Here is a 27071-nt window from a genome sequence, read left to right as displayed (position 1 = left end):
TCATAATGAAATAAAGTTGGAAATCAATAACAGGCCAAAAAAGGGAAAATACACAAATATATGGAGATTTAACAACACACACTTAAATAATCAGTGGGTCAAAGAAGAAATCGCAATAAAAATCAATAAATATCTCAAGACAAATGAACATGAGAACACAGCATATCAGAACCTATGAGACACAGTAAAGGCAGTGTTAAGATGAAAATTTATAGCTCTCAATGTTTACATTAAAAAGAAGAGCTAAAATTAATAACCTAACTACACAGCTGGAGGAACTAGAAAGATCCAAAGCAGGTAGAAGGAATAAAATAACAGAACAAAGCAGAAATAAATGAAATGGAGAACAAAAACCAATAGAGAGAATTTTAAAAAAAACGAAAGTTGGTTCTTCAAGAAGATTAGCAAAACCTTTAGCCAGATTGACAAAAAAGAGAGAAGATGCAAATAAATAAAATGAAAATGGACATTGCTACTGACCCCATAGAAATAAAAGAGATAAGAGGCTACTATAACAACTGTATGCCAACAAATTAGACAATGTAGATGAAATGCAAAAATTCCTAAATATGTACAAATATCCTACACTGACTCTAGAAGAAATAGAAGACCTCAAAAAACAAATCAGAAGTAAAATGATTGAAACAATCATCAAACAATTCCCCAAAATGTAAAGCCCAAGACCAGATGTTTTCACAGGTGAGCTCTATTAAGCATTCAAAGACAATTTAATACTAATCTTACTCAAACTCTTCCAAAAAATTGAACAAGAAGGAATGCAACCAAACTCATTCTGTGAAGTCACTATCACCCTAATATCAAAGTCAAAGATATCGGGTTGGTGTATACTCAGGAGACCTGAATCTCTGGACTGTCCATGTGACAGTCAGGCCCTGAACCTCAGCAAACTTGCAACTCCTACCCTCTGGTTTATTGGATTTACCCTGGCCAGCTAACAGGGAGGTGAAGAAGGTCAACCACCACCCCAGGGAGTCAAGAGTGCCTACAACTGCAAGCAGGAGAATTGGATCCATCATCCATGTGGAATCTAAGCCCCGTTTTGATATAGAGGGGGAGTTGATATAACCATCCCAGGGTCCACAGGTAGAGGAATAGAGTACGGATTAGAGTGGACTTACTGATATTCTACCATGGAACTATTGTTATTAGTAGTGGAAAAAATTGTATCATTGATGTGGAGAAAGTGGCCATGGTAGCTGCTGAGGGTAGGGAGAGGGAAGAAGAGATATGATATGGGGGCATTTTCAGGACTTGGAGTTGTCTTGGGTGGTACTGCAGGGACAGATGCTGGACATTGTATGCCCTGCCATGGCCCACTGGGTGGACTGGGGGCAGACTGTGAACTACAATGTAAACCACTATCCATGTGGTGCAGCAGTGCTCCAAAATATATTCACCAAATGCAATGAATGTGCCATGATGATGAAAGAGGTTATTGATGTGGGAGGAGTGGGGTGAGGGGGATGGGGAGTTTATGGGGACCTCATATTTTTTTAATGTAACATTTTATAAAAAAGAAGGAAAAAAGATATTATGAAAAAAAGAAAATTACAGACCCATTTCCCTAATGAACATGAATGCAAAACTCCTCAACGAAATAGTTACTAATCAAATCCAACAACACATTAAAAGTATTATTCATCCTGATCAAGTGTGTTTTATATGAGGCATGAAAGGGTGGTTCAACACAACAAAATCTATAAGCATAATACACCACATTAATATATCAAAGAAGAAAAAAATCACATGATCCTATCGATTGATGCAGAAAAGGCATCTGAGGCGGCAGACTTGGCCCAGTGGTTAGGGTGTCCATCTACCAGATGGGAGGTCCGAGGTTCAAACCCTGGACCTCCTTGAACCATGTGGAGCTGGCCCATGTGCAGTGCTGATGTGAGCAAGGAGTGCCGTGCCACAAAGGGGCGTCCCCCACGTAGGGGAGCCCCACGCACAAGGAGTGCACCCCGTAAGGAGAGCTGCCCAGTGCAAAAGAAAGTGCAGCCTGCCCAGGAATGGTGCCGCACACATGGAGAGCTGACACAACAAGATGACACAACAACAATAAAAAAAGAAACACAGATTCCCGTGCCGCTGACAACAGAAGCGGACAAAGAAGAAGATGCAGTGAATAGATACAGAGAACAGAAAACTGGGGTGGGGGGCAGGGAAGGGGAGAGAAATGAGTAAATAAATAAATCTTTAAAAAAAAAAAGAAAAGGCATCTGACAAAATACAGCATCCTTTCTTGATAACAATACTACAAAAGATAAGAATTGAAGGAAACTTTTTCAACATGATATAGGCCATATATGAAAAACTCACAGATAAGACTGAAAGCTTTCCCATTGAGATTGGGGACAAGACAAGCATGCCCACTGTCACCACTGTTGTTCAATATAATGCTAGATGGTTTAGCTAGAGCAATCAGGCAAGAAAAAGCAATAAAAGGCATCTAAATTGGAAAAGAAGAAGTAAAACTTTAGCTATTCAAGGATATTATGATCCTATACTTAGAAAGTCCAAAAAATCTGCAACAAAGCTGTTAGAACTAATAAACAATTTCATCACGTGGCAGGATACAAGATTAAGATACAAAAATCACTAGTGCTTCCACATAGTACTAATGCACAATCTGAGGAGGAAGTTAGGGAAAAAATTCCATTAAATTTAAAAAAATCAAATCTTTAGGAATAAACTTAACCAAGGATATAAAGCACTTGTATTCAGAAAACTACAATGTATTGCTAAAAGAAATTTTTAAAAAGACCTGAATGGATGAAAGAACAATCAGTGCTCATGGATTGGTAGACTAAATATCATTAAGGTGTCAATTCAAAAAAGAAAAGAAAAAAAAAAGAAAAAGGTGTCAATTCTACCCAAATTGATACACATATTCACTGCAATCCTGATAAAAATTCCACCATCGTTTTTTAAAGAAATGGAAAACACAACCATCAAATTTATTTGGAAGAGTAGGGGTCCCAGATAGCCAGAAACATCTTAAAAAGTAAGAGTGAAGTTGGAGGACTCTCCCTTCTGGACTTTTAATCATATTACCTAGCTACAGTGGTAAAAACAGGTTGTTACTGGCATAAATATAGATACATAGATCAATGAAACAGAAATGATGGTTGAGAAACAGTCCCTCACATCTACAGTCAAGTGATTTTTCAAACCCAGATGGGGCAGAATAGTCTGTTCAACAAATGGTGCTGAATATCTGTATCCAAAAGAAAGAGGACTTTCTCACACTTAACAAAAATTAACTCAAAATGGATCAAAGAACTAAATATAAAAACTAGAACCATAAACCTCCTAGAAGAAAATGTAGGGAAACATCTTCAAGACCTGCTGGTAGATGGTAGATTCTTAAACCTTACACCAAAAGCACAAGCAACAAAAGAAAACATGGATGAATGAGACCTCCTCAAACAGACACTTGTGATTAAAAGGACTTTGTCAAGAAGGTGAAACTGCAGCCCACTCAATGGAGAAAATATTTGGAAACCACATGTCCAATAATGGTTTCATTTCCCTTCTATGTAAGGAGATCATAACAACTCAACAATAAAAGAACAAGCAATACAATAAAAAAAATGGGCAAAAGACGTAGACATTTCTCCAAAGAGGAAATACAAATGGCCAAAAAGCACATGAAAAATGTTCAATACCACTAGCTATGGAAATCAAATGCAATGAGATATCATCTCACACCACACAAAATGACCATGACTCCAAAAACCAGAAACAATTAGTGCTGGAGAGGATGTGGAGAAATAAGAACACTCCTTCACTGTTGGTTGGAATGTAAAATGGTGCAGCCTTTGTGGAAGATGGTTTAGCTGTTCCTCAGGAAGCTGTATGTAGAAACACCATATAATCCAGAAATTCCCCCACTAGTAGTACATCCAGAAGAATTGTAAACTGTGGTGCAAACAGATATCAGCACACTGATGCTCATAGTGGCATTATTCACAATTGTCAAAAGATGGAAACAACCCAAGTGTCCATCATCCAATGAATGGATAAACAAAATGTGGAACATACATACAATGGAATACTATGTTACCATAAGAAGAAATGAAGTTGGGTTGTATTTTAGTCAGGGTTCACTAGGGAAACAGTCAACAAGGGGTATCTGTTGATAGTAAGAGATTTATCAGTCTCTCACACAGCCATGGGGATGCACAAGTCCAAGTTCCACAGGCAGGCTGCAACCAGGAGCTCTGATGAAAGTCCAGTGAAGATTCTTGACAAGTTCTGGGAGATGTTGGCTGTCCAAAGACGAGCTGGGAAATTCTCAATGCTGGAATCACTTCCCCTTTTAAGGGATTCAGCTGATTGAGTTAAGCATCACTCACTGCTGAAGGCAATCTCCCTGACTGATATAATTATAACCAGCTATTTTTGATTTACCACTGCAGTAAAGTCAATGGTGACTTAAGTCCATAAATGCCCTTGTATTACAGTTAGCCCAGTGCTTGCTTGACCAAACAACTGCGCACAATTATCCGGTTGAGTTGACACAATAGCCATCACAGGATGTGATATGATAACAGGCATGAATCTTAGAGACATTATGCTATGTGAAATAAGAAAGACACAAAATGACAATATTGCATGTTCTCACTAATATGAACTAAATACCAAGAATAAGTGCATGAAGTTAAAACCTAGAGGGTTGGTTTTAGGAGCAAAGAGGAGTGCTAAGAAGGAGTACTGATGCTTAATGTATGTAGAAGTTTTAATTAACTGTGAAAGGGTGGAAATGGATAGAATTGATGGTAGCACATAATACTAAATAGAAGTAATGCAGCTAGTTTATAAATGGGATTGTGGCTGAAAAGGGCAGTCTAGAGATGTAAATATCATTTGAAAGAAAACTAGAGATAATCTAGGGACTCAATAACATAGTAAACCCAGAGGTAGATGAGAATTATGGTTAATAGTACAAATGCAATAATGTCCTTCTGTGAACTAGAACAGATATATGTCACTATTGCAGGATGTTAGGAATGAGGAGACGCATGGGAAAAATACCATTAATGTAACCTATGGACTATAGTCAACAGCAATACTGTAATATTTTTGTATCAATGCTAAAGATATACTGGGTTAATAATAGTAGGGTATGGAAGAAATATGCCAAATGTATGCTGTGGACCATAGTTAGTGGTAATAGTCTGGTGATACTATCTCATAATCTGTAACAAATTTTCCACAATGGTGTGGTGTATTGGAGGAGGGGTGTTGTATGGAAATTCCTTACATATGCATGATATTTTGTAAGTTCACAACTTCTCGAATAAAAGTATATTTAAAAAATACAATTATGAGGGCACATAAGGAAAAAAAGATAACAGACAAATGTGCTGTGTACATTGATTAATTCATATAATCTTCACAACATCTCTATGAGGTAGATACTGTTATTATTTCCATTTTCCAGAATGAGGAAACTGAGGTACAGAATGGTTAACTCACTTAATATTATACTGTTTGTGTGCTAATTTATTTAAAAATATTTCAGCATGTACATCAGTGTGATTTTGTATGTGTAATATAACTTTAACCCTAGGGCTAGGTAGTTAGCATTTGAAGGCTACTAATCAGTAATCCACAGTCCACAGGTGTTCTTGTCCCCTGTACTTTCTCCCCAGTCTTGCCTGGCTGGTCCTGGTGACAGAGTATTGTCCTGTGTTTTAGTTTGCTAAAGGCTGACAAGGCAGTGCGGTCACCCCTCGGGCTGAAGTGTGGTTTGCTGGCCTGGCGGGGGAGCAGCCGCCGCAGGCCAAGCCGCTGCCCCCATAATAGGGTGGCTGGTCGGACTCACTGCCACCCCTGAAGGAAGCTCGGCATGGGCGCAGAGTGCCCTCGGGTCTCCCCTTCTCGGCAGCCATGCTTCCGCGGCCGCCCCTCCTCCCGGATGGCGCCACCTGATGCCTGTGGGGCAGCACCCTTCTTCTTCTTTCTCCCTGCGCAGGCGCAGGGCGGAAAATTCCAGTCTGCCCTTTTCCCCTCCCCCGACAGCAGCAACAGCCAGGTGTGGGCGGAAAAATCCAGCCCGCCCTTTTCCCCTCCCCCGACAGCAGCAACAGCCAGGCGTGGGTGGAAAAATCCAGCCCGCCCTTTTCCCCTCCCCCAACAGCAGCAACAGCCAGGCGTGGGCGGGAAACTCAAGTCTGCCCTCCACCCCAGCAACAGCAGCCACCAATCCCTAAACCCTGCCCCTTCCCCCAGCAACAGCGACAGCCAATCCCTAACCACCACCCCTCCCCCGTCCAGTACCGCCCACTGACCTTTCGCCGGCAACCAATCAGAACAGGGCGTGGCTTCGACCAATCAGCCTTCCCCAGCCCCTATAAAACTGTTGCCTCTCCCTCAGTAAAGTGGACTTGCGTGTTTACCTTGTCTCCGCGGTAGTTCTTCTGCCGTGCGCCCTCCAGTCCTGAGAGCCCCCGACAAGGGCCTGGCCTCCCTTGTCCCCAGTTTGTCGCCTGCTTCTCCGGGCGACCCCTTCGTCGCCGGCTTCGCCGGGCGACCCCGTCAGCCAAACCGCGCAAACCCTTGTGAGACCGATCCCTCGTCTGCTGCCGGACCGACCCCTCGTCCCAGGTGGGACCGACCCCTCGTCCAGAGCTGGACCGACCCCTCGTCCGCAGCCAGACCCCACCTCTACCAACCGAGCAAACCGTCGCAAGGCAGTATACCAGAAATGGGTTGGTTTTTACAATGTGGATTTATTAATTTAAAAGCTTACAGTTTTGAGGCCAAGAAAAATGTTCAAATCAAGGCATCAGATGAAATCTGGCATTTGGTGGTGTCTCCCTTCTCTTCTGGGTCTCATTGCTTCAGTTTCTAGCTTCTCTCCTGGGTTCTATTGATTTCAGCTTCTTGCTCTTATGGTGAGTAGCGTTTGGCATTGTTATGAATTCCAAAAATAGTTATTGAATTATGTTTGTAAACTGGTCTGTCAGAGGTATCACCTTTAATTGATTACATTATGATTAGGACTTTGATTGGCCACATCAGTAGGGCCACCAAGGGGTTGGGACTCACAGATAAAAGATATGGCAAAGGACAAAGTTGAGAGTTTGAGTTGGAGCCTGGGAAGTGAGCACATAGAGGAGCAGAGCAGCAGAGCCCAGAGAGAACTGAGCCCTGGGGAGAGAGGAACTCAGGAAGTCTGAACCCTGACAGACATCAGCAGCCATCTTGCTCCAACACATGGCAACAGACTTTGATGAGGGAAGTAACTTATGCTTTGTGGCCTGATAACTGTAAGCGTCTACCCCAAATAAAAGCCCTTTAAAAAAGCAACCAATTTCTGGGATTTTTCATCAGTACCCCTTTGGCTGACTAATACATGGTGTTCTCTCTGCCCCTGTGATTTTCTCTCTGTCTCTGCAGTCTTTTTTCTCTGTATCTTCATCAAGTTTATAAAGGACTCCAGTAAGAGATTAAGACCCATCCTGGACTATGCTTACTGAAGTAATCTAATCAAAGGTTCCCAACTACAATAAATTCACACCCACAGGAATGGATTAATTTAAGAATATAATTTTCTGGGGTCAACAAAAGACTCAAAGTACCATAGCCTTTCTATCTCGGAATGATATTTTTATGCAAGATACTTGCTGGAGTGCCTGAGGACAGAGCAGGGAGAGACCACGCTTACCAGAACAGATTTGGGGTGACTGTTTTTGTGCCTACTTGTCAATAATGTTTGTAGCAGAAGCTGATTTAAAGCTTGTTTGCATCATAACATGCATCTGTTGGGGACCACATTACCTTTGATCATCAGAGGTTACTAACTCTACCAGAAGTCTGATAATTGCCTAACCACCACATTTCTGCGGACAGCCTACAGCTGTCCAAGGTCATAGTGCCAGCACTTAATTCCTTGCCTCCAGCTCCCAATTAATGTGCCACACTTCCTTTTTGTAAGAGGAGGTGAAACACAAGTAAGCTGGTTGAAGGAACCTGCTATGGCCCAGAGCAGAGAGCCATAGGGCCCAGACGGCAAAGGATCAAGTCAGTGAGGATTCTTCTTAGGCCTTGAAAGCTCGTGAAATTTTCCTGCTATATTTTGAACTTTCTTGGGACCACTGACCCTTTTATTCCTCCCAATTTCTGCCTTTTGGAATAAGAGTATCCTATTTCTTGTTTTCTTGTTTTCTTGTTTCACAAGTTCACAGATGGAGAGAAGTTTTGCCTCAGGATGTATCACACCTAAAGTCACCTACACCTGGTTAAGAGCTTTACATGATGAGACTGGGACTTTAGAGCTGATGATATTTAAATAAGATTTAGGACTAGGAGTTGATATAATAGGGTGAGATTTCTGTGTGTGAAAGGGGAATGTATTTTGCATGGGGGACAGATATGAATGGGGGCCAGAGGATGGACTGTAGTGGGCTGAAATATATCGCCCACAAAGGTATGCCCAAGTTCTAAGCCTCAGTACCTGTAAATGTGAACTTGTTTGGAAAGAGGGTCCTTGGTGATGTAACTAAGAATCCCAACATGATATCACTCTGGATTAAGGGTGGGCCTACATCCCATTTCCTTATAAGAGAAAGGCCACAGAGACATAGGAAAGAAGACCCTGAGAATACAGAAGCAGAGAATGGAGTTCTGCTGCCACAAGCCAAGAAACACCAGGAGCCACAAAAAGCTGGAAGAGGTAAGGAAGGATTCTCCCCTTGGGACTTTGGAGGAAGCAGGGCTCTGTGGACACTTGATTTTGGATTTCTAGCCTCCACCACCATGAGAGACTAAAGTTTATGCAGTTTATGGAAATTTGTTATGGCAGATCTAGAAAATTAACACATGGGGTATTAAGGAAGGAGCAGGGTTTTTAGGCGAAGAGAGAAGATCCTGGGCATAGCTAATGAGAGTATCATTACAGGAAGAGAAGACTGCTTTAAGTCAGGGAGGGAGAAGGTGGTGGTGATGGAGATGGTAGGCACCACTTTAAGTAAGTGTAATAGTCAGAGTTCTCCAGAAAAAGAGAAAAGACAGTAAATACACACACACACACACACACACACACACTTATAATATACATATTACAAGGGATTTACTCATGAAATCTTGGGGGCTGGCAAGTCCAATTTCCACAGAGCAGGCCACAAGCTGAAAACTCTGATAAAGTTGATACTGAAGTTCAGTCCAACTTCCCCAGGGGATGCTGGTGGGCAGAACTTAAGGCAGAAGTTTGTGATTTCTAAAATCCTCAGTTTTGGCTTCTAAGACCTCCAACTGATTGCATTAGGAGACTCCCGACATTGCTTTTGGTAATCTCTTTTGTTGAATGTAGATGCAATCATCTGTCAATGCAATCAACTGATTATAAATGCAAATTTAACTATGAAATACCCTCAAACAGCTACCATCAGACCAGGGCTTGCTTAACCAAACAATTTTACACCGCAACCGAGCCAAACTGACACATGAAATTAACTATCAAAATAAACTTAGAAGTGGAGGGAGAAAAACAGTTTCTGCTGTGTGGATTGTACTTCCTTAGTGAAGTAGGAATTAAGGACTTGGGTTGAAAGTGAAAGTTGGAGTAGTGGGGAGTTAGAAATGGTAGAAGGTTTAAATTCAGTGGTGACTGGGAGAATGTCTTTTTTTTTTTTCCTTCCACTATGTTATTATGTGAAGCAGGGCTGCCGAGAACCAGAGGTGTGGAGTTACTCTGAAGGAAAGGAAGCCTTGGAGGGTGAGCATGACCAGGACATCCCAAGGACCAATACAGAGAATTTATCCTGACCCCTCGTATCCATCAAGATATCAAGTTTCATACAATGGGAAGCCTGGGATACTTGCTGTCCTTCTAATGAATGGAAAGAAGAGAAACAAAAGTGCAACCTGAAGGACCAACTGGTCAGACACACTCACTAAGCAGGACTCAAGTATTCTCGAAAGAGAAGATGGGACATGCTCCTGTCCCTTCACAAAGTATACTGGAGAGGCCAGGAGCTCACGGTGAATTTTAAGTTTCCCTGAGGTCAGAGAGTAGGACAGTCAGTTCTGGAGGAGCCAGAATGACTCTGCCTTTTGTTTCTCTGTAAGAGCTGATGAATAATTCAAGGCAGTGGTGAGCTTTGTAAGACAAGACCAGCTCGGGACAGGGACATGCTGATGGGTTGCTATGGGACTGGGTTCTCAAAGAAAGGACCCACTCTCTGTCTTGTGGGCCATGCAGCTTCCCCTGGCACTAACCCCATGTGACTGAGGCAGGAGGGAATGGGACCAAACCACTTTTTAGCCAAGGGGAAGGCTGCCACTATAGAGAGGCCTGAAGGAACTACAGAACTGAAGCAGAAAGAAGAATGAATGCAGAGACTAACTGACTCTCTCTCTCTGGCAATTGCATTGTACTGATGACAAATGAGGGGGATCTTGCCAAGAGGAAGGGAAGAGGTAGGAAAATGGGTTGGCTGGCTGGGGTATCCCACAGACCTGGCTGGGAGAGGGAGTCCCTTGTTTCTTCCCTAGGGACAAAACACTCTTTCTAATGCAGCCCTTCCCCATAGATTCACCATTGATCTAGATCTGTATACTATTATTCAGAAGAGTAGATATCAAGCGTCCTGAAACACAGCAGATCCCATTCCAGGTGGAACTGAACTTACAGCCCTTGCAAATCAGATACCCCCATCCAAAGAGCTAATAATCAACTTGCCTGGACTTTGGCTTCCAGTATACTATTATCATATTTTGCCATGCTCAGAAAATACATTTGAGGCACTTTAAGCACACAAAACCCCATGCTGCATCCCTTGTAAGAGCAGCTGTGCAATGGTCCTGGTTACGAAATCTGGTCTTCAACAACCTGTCTCTTTGCTTTTCTCACCATTTAGAAAACCGTCACATATGAAATCAAAGAAAAGAATGCCTGTCAATATAATCAAAACTTCAGAATATAAAAACCACCCAGTTTTATAAAAATGTGTTAGAGCTGGAACTGAACTTATACCCCCAGCAAATCAGATACCTCCCTTAGAAGAGATAATAGCCAAGTTGCCTGGACTTTGGCTTCCCATGTACTATTATCATTTTTTACCATGCTAAGAAAATACATTTGATTATCAATCATGAACTAAGTGCTATGGCCAATGTAAGATGAATTGAAAGATTCATGTACAGGACTTTACAGTTAAGTAGTAGAGGTAGGTCAAGCATATTCTAGTTTAATGAGTGCTACAGAAAAACATCAACAAAGGTCTGTGAAAAGTGAAAGTAGAAAAAGATCTTTTCCCTGACCTCTACAAGGAGGCTTTGTGGAGGAGGTTACATGGGAGCTGACCCTGAGAGGACTTTGATAGGTGAAAATATACCTCAGTGAAAGGAAAACATTTAATAAAATAGGAAATGGCATGTGAAAAATTGAACAGAAGTGAGAAAGTGCAAGGCATGCTGGGAAATTATACTCACATCCATAATGCAATCTAGTCATTAGAATGTAAGCTCCATGAGGTCAGGAACCTTGTTCACCAACTTGTCTCTCTTTCCAGGATTTGGCCTTGTGCCTGGTATACACTAGGATCTCATAAGTACTTGTTGAATAAAAGGTTAAAGAAATGAGCACACTCCCCCATTGTACTAGTGGTGGATGCGTCAAAGTACAGAGGCCAGATTTTCCCTGTCTGTCCTCCTGCGGTAGCTACATTGCTAAGACTCAAATAGGACAAGATCCTGAGTCAAGAACTCCCAGCTACTACATTTATCCTACACCCAAAAGGAGCTTCCTCCTTACTTTACCATCTACCTTTCTGTAGTTAACCAATCCAATGAGCTGAAGGTGCCACCAAATATCAGCTAATCTTGATGGTTCTACATTCAAAATATATCTGACCACTTCTCGTCATCTCATCTCCCAGCACTCAGGTCCATTGCTCAACTTTCATTCTTGATCCTGGACAAAAGTTTATCTACATGGTAGTCAGTCTGATTCCCTAAAGAACACGTCACAGTATGTCACACCTATGCTCAAAACCTTCCAGGAGGTACCCATTTCACCATGTCCTTCAAGACTTTACACAATCCAACCCCCTGCTATCTTTTTGATTTTGTCTACCACTGTACTCTGCCTCACTCCAGCTATCTGGCAACCAGGCCACTTCTTAAACACAGATTGCCCATTTCTACCTCAGGCCTTTCTACGTGCATTCTACCCACTTGGAATTTCTTCCCTCAGACAACTACATGGCTCACTCTCTCACTTCCCTTAGACTTCTACTGAAACATCATCCTATCAAGGAAAACCTGTCTTGCCACCTCATATAGACTTGAACCCCCTTGCCCCATGGGTGCTCCCCATCCCCTTACCCTGCTTTATCTTTCTCTGTAGCAATTATCCCATGGTATCTTATAGATTGTATTTATTTGTTTAGTCTGTCTTCTAGAATTTAATCTCCTTAAAAGCTTGGACAGGACATTGTTTTATTCATGTTACATTCTCAAAGGCATAGAAGAGTAGGGACTCAAGCAATATCAGTTGAATAAATATGTGGATAGATGGATGGATAGATAGATGGATGGTGACTAGTGTGGAAAGTTAATTGTCTTATCCAGACAGAACTTGGAAGGAGCACAGACTCTCATCTCTTCTACTTCAGTTAATTCCACACCAGGTAATTTCTTTCCCACACATAGTGAAACATGTACTTTGCCCTTCTTCCCACTTTCTTCCAATGTTTCCCATTTACCTCATCAGAAAAATATGCTTCGTCCTTCTCCTTTCTTGGTCCAATTTTTTTAGCCAAAATACAAGCAAGTAATCTAATAAATCAGAGAGTAGCACTAGGGATTTAACTATGCTAGGGCTTATAATTAAATTAGATTAAACAAAGAACCAAGTTGGCATCTTCTGAAGTCTTGGCAGATCTGTGGAATCCTTTAAACATCCTCATAGATATTCCATTGCCTCCTTCTTCTCCCCTAATTAAACCTGCTATTCTTTGAGTACCAGCCTTCAAGATAAATAATCTTTCCAAAGTGATTTCTTACTTAGGACTGTTGTTTTTATATTTTGTTTAAGTAGTAGTGTGGAAAATAGGGTTTTCTTAATTTTTTTATTTGTGATAAAAAAATTTACAACAGTATTATTGATTGAATAGGCAATTATAGGGATATAACCACTGTTTATTACATTGTTTCTTTGGAAAAACCAACCTATTCTGGATGAAATGGGATGGGATGGGTTCATGAGAGCATGATTTTAGACCACCAAACCTGACTTCAAAAGGAATTTTGGAACGTACAATATTGAGGACTGCCTTTTGAAAATATGTAAATTCAGATGACTTGAGGTAATGTGGTGTGTGTGTGGGGTAAACAATTATGCAATGCCTATTTGTGTGTGCTTAATTGAGTGCTAGGACTGAGCCACCATTAGTCATCAAATTACTAACGGGTGCCTTTTCCTTCCATGGATGTAGGAGCCAGGGCATATGGTTTGGGGGATGGAACATGGGATAGATCTCTGTCCCCATTTACCTCCTTGGCTGAGGGAACTATGTTCAGGATCCAACTTGCCCAACTGCATGTGTGGCTCTGCTAAGTTGCCCATAAAAATTTGATTCATGTGATGCCCTACAAAATGCCTGAATCTACAAAACCACCAACCTGTATAAACCACACAGAAAAAAAGGACATACTCATTCTAGTGACCTGGATTCAAATTATATACAAAAAAGAAATGAGGATGAAAGGGCAGGAAAATTAACAAGACCATGGAGTTAGGAGAGAAAGAAAGGGGTGGGAAAGAGGCAGCTGGAGAGAAAGAAACAGACAAGACAGAGAGAGAGAGAAAGCAGGGAGGGAGGAAGAGAAGGAGGGAGAGAGGGAGAATTAAAAGAAGGTTATTGAATAAAAATAAAAGTTACTTATAACAACATTCATTAACTGCCCACGCCCACCCTTTTTTGAGGCATTATTGTGGGGAGGAAGAGGAGTCCTGGTCCCCAGTATCAATCAATTCACAGTAAAAAGGACGGAATGGAGCGCCCAAACACACGCGCATGCGCACACATGCACACAGGCGCAATGTGGCAGCTGTATTTAAAAATTTCACACCAGAGGAGGACTCAAGAAATCCACATTAATTAATATTGATAGCAATGCCAGCGGAAAGTCCTGGCTACTCAGTCCAGCACTCCATTCTCAGAAACCGAAGGAAGAGAAAAGCTTGAGACAGCTAAATCTCCATCAGTTCCGAGCAGGACACGCTCCCAGGAACTCATTGTTTCGTGTCACCTCACGCGCACCTCCTTGTGCTGGTGCCCTGGGCCCTTGGTGACCTGTAAGACGGAGACAGACTGGGCGTTCCTCTTCATTCCTTCCGCACAGAGAAACCAGTCAGACTAGGTAAGATCGAAATACTGGGAAGGGCAAGGGCCCACATTGTAGAACTTGAAAATATTTCGCGGCCTGGGAGAATGTCTGCAAGCGGACATAACGTGTCAGTTGGCCGTCGGTCTTAGCAGATGCGCTTCCCAAGCAGTTTCCAGACCTAATGAGTCCAGAGAACATCCCGTGGGGCAGGACAATCACGTTGTTACAGATGACGGGAAGGAAATGGGGGAATCGAAGGGTTTAAGTGATGATGGGGATAAGAGGAGTGGATACCGCAGCCTGAGTTCTCTCAAAGAATATTGCTTCCAACCCATCTCCCAGGAGGGGCAGGGGAAAGGGGTGACTTCAGGGGAAGAGGGAGATGATTCTCCAGGTGCACGTTTTGTCCCTTCCGTGGGTGTTTGCGCCCACACACATGAATGCTGCCTGAGGCTGCAGGCACCACCCCTTGGTAGTCAACAGCTCTCCTGCCAGGTGGCTCCCCCGCTCCGCCCCTTCCCACCACCCTGCCTCAATTTGAAGATTTCTAGATTTATGCGTTTCACTTCTGTTAGGAAGGAGCCGGAAACTCTCTCAAACGCTTTTGCAGCTGGATGCTACACTGAGCCCAGGCTCCTCAGATGCAACCATCCAGGCAAGAGTTTGGTTTGAGGAGAGTGTTCTCAGATAAGGAGTGCTTGGTGGGAAGAATTCTGAGGAGAATGACGAGACATTTAGTTGCAGAGGCAGAGGCTGTGGCGTTCCTGGTGGCAGACCCCTGACAGCACTGTAACAGTCGAGTCTCCCCCCCCCCCCCCCCCCCCGTGCAATAACTAGAGCATCGCCCCTAGCTTCCTAATCTCCAAGCTGAATTACCTAGCCCTCCCAGTTATTCTTTGTAATAACCAATATTGTCCAGTGAATGCAACCAAGGTAGTAAAAACAAAATCTGTTGTTTGCCACCAAGAACTCTAATACTCCTTGCACATACAAGAGTGGCCAAAAATCTCAAAATCTCAAAATAGATAAGATATGTTTTGAAAATACATTTTAATATATTTTCAAAAGTATTTAGGCATTTGATGCTCCCCCCAAAATATAAATGTGCTCATCTTTATTTTAAAGTCAAGGAGACTGAAGCTCAGAGATGTCTAGTAATGTTCTCATGCTAGTTAGTAAACCCAGATAAGGACTAGATCAAGTTCTCCAACAGCTAGCTCAGTGCTTTCTCTATCACAAACATCTGCCTCACTATGTAAAGAGAGTTGAGTTTGATAGCAGGTCATATTCTTTTTTTTTTTCTTTTTAGAAAAGTTGTGAGTATACAGGAAAATACAGCATTCCCATATGCCATCATATTATTAACACCCTTGCATTGGTGTGGTACATTTGTTATAATTGATGAAATTGCATTTTTATAATCGCACTATTAACTGTAGTCTGTTTAACTTCAGGATTACAGTTTGTGTTGTACCGGTCCATGGATTTTTTAAAAATTTTTATTCTGTTGCCATAAGTACAACTTAACATCTCCCCTTTTAACCACATTCAGATGTATGTTTCTGTGCTGTTAATTGCCTTCACAATGTCCTGCTACCATCACCACCATCCAGGTCAGGTCATGAAACAGGTCATAGGGAAGTAGATGGGGCTCAGCAATTGAGCTCCCGCCTCCCACACGGGAGGTCCCTGGTTCAGTTCCTGGTGCCTCCTAAAGAAGATAGCGAACTGGCGCAACAGGAAGGCACAGCAAGCTGATGCAACAAAAGACACAAGAAGAAAAACATAATGAGACACACAACAAAGCAGAGTGGAGCTTCCCAGTGCCTCCTGAAGAGGAAGAGCAAGACAGCAAGCTGATGCAACAAGATGACACAACAAGAGACACAAGAAGAAAACATAATGAGACACACAACAAGGCCAGGAATGGAGGTGGCTCAGACAGTTGGGTGCCTCCCTCCTATATTGGAGATTCTGGGTTCGGTTCCTGGTGCCTCCTAAAGAAACAAGGAAGATGAACAGAAACAGCAAGTGCAAACAACAAGGGGGTGGGGAGAAATAAATAAAATAAATCTTAAAAAAAAAACCACAGGACATATTCTTGATTGAATTCAACTAGAAATGATCAAACACATTTTTTTTTAAGTTTAAAAATTCAAAAAAAAACCAAAAACTTTCCCTTGTTACTGTTGGGCACTCACATGTATATGAGCAAGGGATTAGACTAGGGTGAGGCAGTGGGGAACACTGACCTCAAGGGCAAAATTTAAAAGGGCACCAAAAAGACTCCGGTAAGCAAGATAAATAATATTTTCATGTAATATTTTTTAAAATAAAAATTGATGCAAAATTCATAATGAAGAAAATATCAACATTTTAAATAAAAATAAGGTCTGTGTCACTAATTTTTTCTTTTGCCTCAGGCTCCAATATATTAATAGTTACTGACTTTGTCTTTAGGAATCAGATGCATCTTATATTGAAAGAAATTAACTAACAATATAGATGAAGCCACTGCCTCCTCAGATATTCAAAATATGAATCTTTTTCTTCCTGATACATGAGTTTTCTCCAGCAGAATGCATAGCAGCATCTCTCTGTGAGCATTCCTCAGCCTGTACTTTGGATTATATCAGAATACATGTCTGGATCTTGTAGAAATACCAGCTCTGGCTGAATCTCTATAAAACAGAGATAAGGGGACGAAGTTAAACACAAGAAGACATGAGATCAAATTTTAATGAATACCTGGACTCTTGGTCCTCCAGCATCTCTAAATGATACCTTCATAAATCCTAATGATGATAATGGTAATTGATATTTATTTGGTACTATGTGTCAGAGATTTTGTTAGACACTTTAAACAGTTGATGCGACTTGTTACAAGTCCTGTGAAGTAAGAATTAATACAAAAAATGTGAGATTAAAGTTCCTATATAACAAGTGGCAGAGCCACAGAGTAAGTCCAGGCCTAATAAACTCCGAGACTAAAGACTTTCTGCTAGACTATGATTTTCTTTCAAAGAAGTGGACCTGTTCTCCCCTACAAATCAAGAAGATTGAGGACTACAAAGCACCAGGACTGGATTTCCCCAGCAGGCAATTGACCATTGTCAGACTGATGACACTTGGGGAAGCCTCCTCTTCTCTTTGATGAGCAAAAGGAGTGGAAGAAGAGAAAGCAATGAGCTTCAAAACCTAGAATCTCTATCCAATGACCCAACACTGCTGAATTATCCCCACCATGTTGTAACAATGTTTGGTCCTAAAGAATAGCCTCACACACTTTTATGCTCATCACATAATCCTAGAACTTTTGATGTAAAAAGAACTTCTTCAGAAAGCATCCAAATACAGATAGGGAAACTGAGGCCCAGGGTAGGACTCCATCTACTACACCACACATCCATTCAGAGTAAATTCTCCACTCTAGATATCCAGAAAACTATGCTACATCAGTAAAATGGACTCTCCTTAAAATGTTTAGTCAGCAAACTAAAGGTAAAAAACCAGCATCTTATGGGCCAATTTTAGCCTGCAAATATGCATAAAGTGCATTTGAAACATTTATACTAGCTAATATTCTTTAGCTATCAGGAACTTTCACATGTAAATCCAGATTTCTGACTTCTTTAGAAAAAATGCAAGATCGGACACACTGGAGCCATTTTCACACATGGTAATTATCAGCTAGCGCCAGTGGTGTGTTGGAGCCAGCTCATACTAGTTCATGAGACCTCAATTATAAATTGCTCAAAAATGGTTTGGGTTGGTTATTGTTCAAACAGCAGACTGAGATTAGCCATAGTGGAAATACTTACACAATGGATATTGACAAACACTACAAATCAGGGGTTTTTCTTTCTTTTTTTCAGGGGTGTCAGTTTTCCAGCACACCACTGTCTGACTGTAGCTGAGAACCACCTTCTTTAGAAAATATAGACCTGCTGGAACACCTTCTCTCATTATATTACCTACCTGCCTTGGAGAGAAAGACCTGGATTTTGCAGCTCCTTCAGTAGACCGTGGATATAAATGGTAGTCTTCCTTATGCTGGCAAATTGTTGTTCGGTAAGGGAAAAGGGTCAGTCATCCAACTCTTTTGATTTTAATCTCTCTTAAAGCATTTTTTTTTGCTGTTCACGTATAACACAAATTTGTAAAACCTAAAAGCCCAACTCAGGGAATTAGCATAAATGCACCAGTTAACAACACCCAGTTCAAGAAAATAGAATATTAGCAGTATCCTCAGAAGCACCCACCCCCCTTTGTCTCTCCAATTACTACTCCCTTCCTCCTTCACAAAGTAACCACTTTTCTGACTTCTAATACTATGATTTAGTTTTGCCGTGTTTTTGATTTGTGTATAAATATAATATAGAGTATATATTCTTTTGTGTCTAGCTTCTTTAATTCAACATTATGATGCATTTTTTGAGCAAATGAGTTCAATATTTCTTTCTATGAATATTGCATAATTATTTATCCATTCTACAACTAAGGTTGTTTTTTGTTTTGTTTTGTTTTGTGTGTTTGCTTTACAGATTTGAGCTATCTTAGTCTGGTTTTCCCCCAAAAGATTTGTCTGCCAGAAGTTCTGCTGGGACTGGTTTCCCAGGGAGCAGGAGTGCAGGACAGGGAGAGTGACTGGGGAAAGAAGGAAAACCAGTCAAGGCTGTGTTATGAAGTTAACCTCTACTACAGTCAATTGTTGCTCTGTCCTCTCAGGATCTTCTGAGGAACCTGTATTAGTCAGCCAAAGGGGTGCTGATGCAAAATACCAGAAATTGGTTGGTTTTTATAAAGGGTATTTATTTGGGGTAGGAGCTTACAGATACCAGGCCAAAGGTATAAGTTACTACCCTCACCAAAGTCTATTTGGAGCAAGATGGCTGATGACGTCTGTGAGGGTTCAGGCTTCCTGGGTTCCTATGTTCCTGGGGCTTGCTTTACTCTGGCTTCAAAGTTCCTTCCTTCCTTGGGCTGGCTTCTCTTTCCTCTCTGTGCTGACTTCCCAGGGCTCCAGTTTAAGTCTTCAGTATCAAACTCCAAAATCAAAACTCCAACATTAAAAGCCCTCAACTTTGTTCTTCACCATGCCTTTTATCTGTGAGTCCCATCCCTTGGTGCAGATCAGGTACAGATTAGATTACAAGCATAATCCAATATTTCTTTTTGGAATTCATCAATTATATCAAACTGCTATAGAGCCTAATGAAATGCATTTCAGGGAAACAGAAGGAGGCAACATTTAGTCATTGTCCATTGGCTCCTGTCTCCTGGTCAAGGACAATCCCACCAGCAAAACTTCTTCCATATTTCCAGGCTGTCTGAGCATGAGGTTTCCTAGGAAATCCCAAATCAGAGAAGTTCCAGAATAGGAAGTAAGATATATCTGGCACAGGCCTTAGGCAAGACATTTTTACTGATTGTACCAGCAAGAAGCTAGAGCCTGCATGAAAGTGGTTTCCATAGCAATGTGGAACCAAGAGGATTTTGAAGTTGTGCGAAAGACGTGTCCATAGATTGGTTTTTATGGATAATGCTGCTATGAGCAATCTTGTACACACCTTCTGGTGCACATATGCATATATTTCTGTTGCAAACATTCCTAAGAATGGAATTGCTGGAACACAAGGGATTCAATCTTAGGAGATATTGCCAAACAGTTTTGTAAAGTGTTGTATTTAATTACATTCCCACCAGCAATGTATGAAACTTCTAATTGCTTCAACATTTCATGTTGTCATATCCTTTTTAAAAATGTCACTTAAAAGTATATATATATCACTTTCTAATGGCCAAAGATGATAGCCGGATTGTGTCTCCTTAGCTGTTTGGTTCACTTAGCACCACATTTTACATCTGGCCATTTGAGTGCTGTGGGCCACAGATGTGCTCATGTATTCTGGCCATTGGTGTGAGATCAACAACTTTGCACTTGACCTCTGTGGCAATCCAAAGTAAACAAAGAGAAAGGAATAAGACATACAAAGCCCCAGAAATAAGTCAACCTAATTGATTATGTTTTATTTATCAGGAAACCATTCCAAGTCTTTGACTAGTCAGAGACTCCCTGTTGTGATACAGAATCCCTTCCTCTATGAGATGTTATAATTCTTGCCAGAAAGATCCAGAGGCCTGATAGTCTCCACTCAGAGTCTCTACTCTGAGTCTGGGCTGTTCTAACATGTAATCTTTGATAAACAGGAGAAAAGGGGAAACCACGTTCCAAGATCTAGCCCCAAATGCCCTTCTCCTTCATACCAAACCAAGGTGAACCACCACCTGGCTCCTCCATAATACAATGAAACAGCTCCACGCACTCATCCAATATACTCCCTTGGCTCCCATAGCTACTATTAAAATTCCCTTCCCAGTGATCATCTTGGCCTGACCTTTCCAGGAACCCCTTCCAGGAGATGAACAAAGTCTAGAAAAATCACCCTCAGGTTATCTCTGGCTTCTGAACATCCCCTCCAAGGATGGGGCAGGGGTTTGGATGGATTATGAAAAGAAGAAATTTCTGCTCAAAAAGTCCCAAGAAGCTTCTCATGCTCCTCTTTGTTTTGTGTGTGTGTGTGTGTTTTAAGATTTATTTATTTATTTCTCTCCCCTTCCCCCCAAACCCAGTTGTCTGTTCTCTGTGTCTATTTGCTGCATCTTCTTTGTCCGCTTCTATTGTTGTCAGCGGCATGGGAATCTGTGTTTTCTTTTTGCTACGTCATCTTGTGTCATTTCTCCGTGTGGGCGGTGCCATTCTTAAGCAGGCTACACTTTCTTTCGCGCTGGGTGGCTCTCCTTACGGGGCGCACTCCTTGTGCGTGGGGCTCCCCTACGCGGGGGACACCCCTGCATAGCAGGGCACTCCTTGCGCGCATCAGCACTGTGCATGGGCCAGCTCCACACGGGTCAAGGATGTGGTAGACAGATGCCCTAAACACTGGGCCAAGTCTGCCGCCTCATGTTCCTCTTTGTGACGTGCCATGGCTGTGGCTCTGGTCAAGCTGTGCCACCTCTTACCTACCCTGAGCTGGGAGTCTCATTTTCCTGCATCTATCTTTGGTGCTGCCATCTGGGACAGGCAGCTACTGGGTATACTGCTGTTCCCAGTGTGGTGTCCCCAGAGAGTCCCCCTCTCTGAGAAGGTGCTTCACATACTCAGGACAAGGGGCTCTTCCTTTCCCAGTGGGCAAAAGGTGGGAAAACCAACCCTGTCCTTTTGCACTGACAAGCATCCTGGAAATGTCCTGAAATATCTCTCAAGGTCTTTTCACCTCCTTTTCTTCTTACTTCCTTTTTCTCATTTCCTTTCCCACCTCATCTCTCTCTCTTGCTCGTGAGTACTTCTACTTTTCCTATGGGGTAGCAGGCAAGGATGTGGCTGGTGGGGGCTGGACTCTGCAGCTTTATCCTAAAACTCATCATCTGGACTTATTATGGATAATTACTAAGCACTTTCCATTTATCTCATTTCATTCTCACAGCTCTTTGAGGTAACTACCACTTCTTAGGAGGAGAAACTGTGTCCTCAGATAAGCAGTTAGGAAGTGGTGGTGATGGGATTTAAATCCAAGCTGTTGGCTTCCAAAACCCATGTTCTCTGTAGCTGTGCTATACTAGAGTTCTTGCCCATTCACCCAAATGTGGACTTTTGCCTCCCAGCTACCTCCCTTAATCTACTTTCTTTGTGGTCCTATCTCCCAGGACTGTCAGGCAAAGGACCCCAGGGAATTTGAGAAGGCCCAATCCCCAGTACTTGTCTTCTATCACAAGGCTTCCAGAAACTCTCTGAGATAGGATCCCTTGGGGTGTTTTGAGCTGTGGAGTAGTATAGAGAGCACTTACATGGGTGGACCTAGACTTTTCAGCTTCAAGCCCCAGCTCCACCACTTACCAGATGTGAAAACATAAGCAAGTTATTAAAAATCTCTAAGGTTCACTTTCTACATCTGTGCCACAGGATAATAGCAATGACTGCCAGATAGGTTTTTCACAGCATCAGTGAGCTGATGCATGTAAAGCACTTAGTACCATAATGGGTGCTCTGTAAGGGTGTATGGAATATTAAGCTTTGGTTATTCACAAAATCCTGGCTTATTTTTTTAAAATCCTCTACTTCTTAAAATGCAGAAATGGATTCTGTCTTGATTTCTGCTTCTCTCCATCAGCACCCTCCACCAGTACCTCTATTTCACATGATCTTTTGAGCACTCACACTTCTCTCTCACTTTTCTTTTTTCCACAGACACTCAGCTCTTTTGTGCATTTGGAGATGAGCCTGAGTGCTTCATTGCAGCCCTTGGTCAATTCCATGCCATTGGTGTATCTTAAGTGGAGTCCTTCAAGTGCGTCCACTTAAATTCAGCCACACGGAGTCACCCTTCATATGTCGAGCTCAGACCCCTTGCCACGCCCTGAGTTACAATGGGTCGTCACTTTAAGGCAAAGGTCTTTGTTTGCCCTACTCGACCACAGCTCTCTGTTTTACTAACAATCTGAACCAGTGCTACCTGAAGATATATAATGTGAGTCACAAATATGTAATTTCAAATTCTCTAGTAGCCACGCATTTTAAAAAGGTAAAAAGTGGTGTCATTAATTTTAAAAATGTATTTTATTTAACCCAATGCATTTGAAATATAATCAGATAGATGTGTAATCCATATAAAACTTATTAATGAGATAATTTCCAGTCTTTTTATTTGTACTCCGTTGTTGAAAATCCACTGTGTGGTTTCCTTTTACAGGACATCTCAATTTGGAATAGCCACATTTTAAATGCTTAGTAGCTATACATGACTAATAGTTAAAAGATTGGACAGTGCAGATCTGAGCCATTCATTCCCATGATCCCAACATTGCCAGACATCTAGCAGATGTTATCATTCCAACAGTTTAGTTATATAACACAATGCCTGGCACAAAGTAGGAAGACAATGTATGTTGTTTTTCTCTTTTTCAGCTTTAAATCCTCCTCATACTGACTTCTAATTTCCCTTTTATCTTATGTTTGTTCTCCCTTCCCCAGACTCTAGAAAGAAGCTGAGAGACCTGGAGGAGATGGTGGTAGTAGAGCTAGGTAACATCCTGGAGGCCAAAATAGTTCATCTGTCCAGAATTAAAATTAAAGCCCTGCCATGTAAACTCTAAACCCAGACCTTTTGTGATTTAAAGGAGAGTGACTTTATACCAGTTAGAAGCATGGATGATGGCTTAATCATATTAATGGAGAGTATTAATGAGCACAAAGTCTACAAAGCATTTTATCAAAAGTTCTTGCCCATTCACCCAAATGTGGTCATTTGAACGTCTGTAAGACATCCATGACCCCGGCTTCTCTCAAGAGTGCTGTACTGCTCACAGCAAGATGTTTCTTAGAAGTACATATGACTGAGGTTGAACTCAATGCTTATTTAATGTTATCGTTCTTCAACAGGAAGCATACCAGAATTATCTCAGACGATTCTCGAAATGTTTTTCTTGCCCAAGAATTTAGCATAAATTAAAATCACAGAACCAGTTGTATGCATATTTTGATTATGACCCTGCCCCCCACCCCTTCCCAGATGCTGCCACCACCTTCCCAGTCAAGAACCACCACTGCTGCGGCTTTTCAGATAGAAGGCGTCCAAATGAAAGTTTAGAAATCTAAGTAGTCAAACTTCTGGCAAAAGCCAGTCTATCTATCTGTTCCTTGATCCCCTACCCTTTCAAAATAGCCATTCTTTCCAGTTGATACATAAAGGCTCTAGGTTGCTTCGTTTTCTCCACTAGTCACCAATGTCTTCTCCAACATCTGTTCCTTTTCCACCTATATTTCAGATGTGACATTTGAGACAGAGTGATAACTAAATACATAAAGCAAATCGAAGGATGGAGCCCAGATCGAATCCAGGTCTCCCACAGCCTATCAATTTACCCGGTAACATTGTCTTTCCCTGTAGAGGTTACTCTTTTATGCACATAAATGAGAATTAGAACATCTCTGCCTTGCTCCTTTCAGCAGTATAGCTCTGAAATGGTGCGTGCTGCCGTCCATTTCCCTGGAACATTTGCCATAAATTTCCTTTTAAAAGACATTCTCTTACAATACTGTCAATGGCCCTTGCATTAAAAATGAGAAAAATATGGAAACATGCATTAAAATATTCGGAAATAAATGGCTTCTTTATTACATAAAAGCTCTCATGTGTCTCAAAGGTACTGAGAATAGAATAATTTATTGTAAATGGGATGATTATTGCTGGGAAAAGGTCTATTTTAATGCCAGTTTTCTTGGGGATTAAACCAAACCCTAACAGTCCACTGGGGGTGTTCACAAATGTATAAGTCAAATACTTAAAAGCTTTAAGTGGAAAATATATGCTGATGGAGCAGTCTTTGGAAAGACAGAGAACACATTCTGTTTGTTCTTATCTCTGGGGGCGTGGGGGTGAAGGATGACTACAATATCCAGAAAGAAAAAAAAAATGAGGATAATGACTACTCTGCAACCAAGATGAAGATCCACTGTGCTTTGGGGTTTGAATGGCGATTTCAGAACCTCAGATTCTCAGCATCCAGGGTCTACAGCAGCTGGGTGGTGTCCAATATCAGGAATACACTCTGCAAAGCAAATATTGTCTTGAGAAAATGTTATCCTGTTGTTCTTTTGGGCACATATTTCGCAAGAAAATAAATGGAGACTCCAAAGGAGAACTGCAGAGTGGAGTTAAGAAAGAGAGCAAATTATATTTTTTGATATAGCCAGAAAATAGGGTGTCCTGGCGAACGTGCACCAAAGATGTGTGGCCAGCTACAGAGATTCAGAATACCATAAAATGCACTTCTTGTGGAAGCTATAGCGAATGTTATTTGATCTTTCTTTGTTGAGTCATGGCCATTTCATAAACATTCTTTATCATGGTAGAGTAACAGAGCAGAGTCTGGGATTAGAATGCCACTTAAACCAGCTTTTACTGGAAACGATTTTAATGGCCTTGGGGGAGTGTAGAAACTTGTGCACCAACTCAGGGTTTCTAACGACTTATGCAAGGTAAGAGAAAAGTGATGGTCTTTCATTTTGCTACCAGTATAACGTCTGTGGAGGAGCAGTGTGCTGTTGACCCTATTTCACTCTATACTTACAAAAGCCTTCATTACTTAATTCAGCATTGTGATAACGAATGAAAGGAATCCTGTGAATAGAACTCCTTCCCTCCCCACCCGCATTTCCTTACCAATAACTTTTATCCTATGTCCTTTTGCAATTTCATTTCTAGTCAATGTCCTGCTATGCCTCTGGAACAATCTGTGGCGCTACATAGATACTAACAATATAACGAGTTGTCTTTTATTTGGATGGGTGGAGGGGAGGTTTGGGCAGCACAGAGGCCCTGGAAGGAAGAAAGGAGCTGGCAGGGAAGAGGTTTGGCTCAAGGACAGGCCCCCTCAGGACTGATTTCTTGGCAATCTCTACAAGACCTTGGATGTCTGCACTGGGGTTATAATCATAGCCAACATTTGTTAAGCGTTTCCTGTGAGCCAGAATCTGTGCATTATCTCCTTTAATCCTTACACAACCCCATGAAGGGGGCACTATTATCATTTCCCTGTAGCAATGAGGGCTAAGGTTCAGCAAGGTTAAGTAAATTCCTAAGTTCAACCAGCAACTAAGGGACAAATCCAAGTTCTGTCTCATTTTAGAGCTCAAACTCAACCCACACAGGCCCGCATACATAGAAGTAGCTTCCTTCTTTACCTTTATCCCTTCGGACTCTCCTCTCTAAGATCATGAAGACTTGAGAAAATGTGGATCAGATCCTTCCTATTCTTCATAAACTCTTAAGGAGCAACATGGTACCTCCTGGACCAAGATTTACAGGGTTCAAGTTCTTGTGCCACAAACTCACTAGAGAAAGGTGATGCTGAATCATTTGTGTCTCAGGTGGTCCATCTGTAAAATGAGGGAGTTGGGCTAGGTGGTATTTGAGAATGTTTCCACCTTTGACACTGGGTGTCTCCACAGGTACAGGAGGACTGTGTGGTATGAATCACGTGGTCTATCCCCACCTAGAATCTGTGTACTGGGAGGACACCACCTACGGCTGAGGTGACTGGAGGCCCAAGCCCCAAATGAGAACACTCGTCATTCGCAGCACTGGGTAACTAAATTGTAATATTAATATTAAAGCTGTTGCAGAAATTCTATGATATAAAAACTGTAGTGAGCACAACCGAGCCTACTCTCTTGTGGACGGTGGGACCCATCAGAAACTGGCCACCCTCACCCCAACATCCTCCCTCAACTCCAGCCAGCAAAAAACAGCTGCGAGCTGTGTTTCTGTCCTGCTGTAAAACTATTCCTGGGCTTCTCGGCTGCATAGCTGATTAGCATATTGGCCAAATGTATTTGCATACATGCTGCCTTCCATTAAGTGGTTCCAAGTTCAGTTGGAAAATAAGCGATTACATAAAATCAATGCATCAGACAGGGCAACTGTATTTCTTCAGAGTGAGGGTGGCAACCCAGAGGAAGCACGTTTTTAAACCTGTCCATTGAAACCCTTCTCTCTTTAGGAGAGAGAGAACAAAATTAAGCAAATTTGCCATGGTAAGGCGACTGGCTTTCCTTGCCTTTAATGACCAAGGAGCACTTTGGAAAGGAAAAGTGCTAAATGGTATGTGATATTTAAAAATCTTCTTGGCGTTTAATAATTAAT

General features: G+C 41.8%; 1 long non-coding RNA gene across 1 annotated transcript in view; it reads left to right on the top strand.

Annotated features, from left to right (window-relative positions):
• The window catches only part of LOC111761412 (uncharacterized), a 38599-nt gene extending 12092 nt beyond the window's left edge, over positions 1-26507 (top strand). Inside the window, exons 2-3 of the long non-coding RNA XR_002794786.3 lie at positions 18243-18438; positions 26378-26507. This is a non-coding gene — a long non-coding RNA (uncharacterized lncRNA). The remainder of the gene's footprint in view (positions 1-18242; positions 18439-26377) is intronic.
• Positions 26508-27071: the final 564 nt, after the last annotated feature.

Source organism: Dasypus novemcinctus, chromosome 2, assembly GCF_030445035.2.
Source record: "Dasypus novemcinctus isolate mDasNov1 chromosome 2, mDasNov1.1.hap2, whole genome shotgun sequence".
Lineage (NCBI taxonomy): Eukaryota > Metazoa > Chordata > Mammalia > Cingulata > Dasypodidae > Dasypus > Dasypus novemcinctus.
Note: the sequence above shows the minus strand (reverse complement) of the source record. Positions and strands in the feature narration are given on the sequence as shown.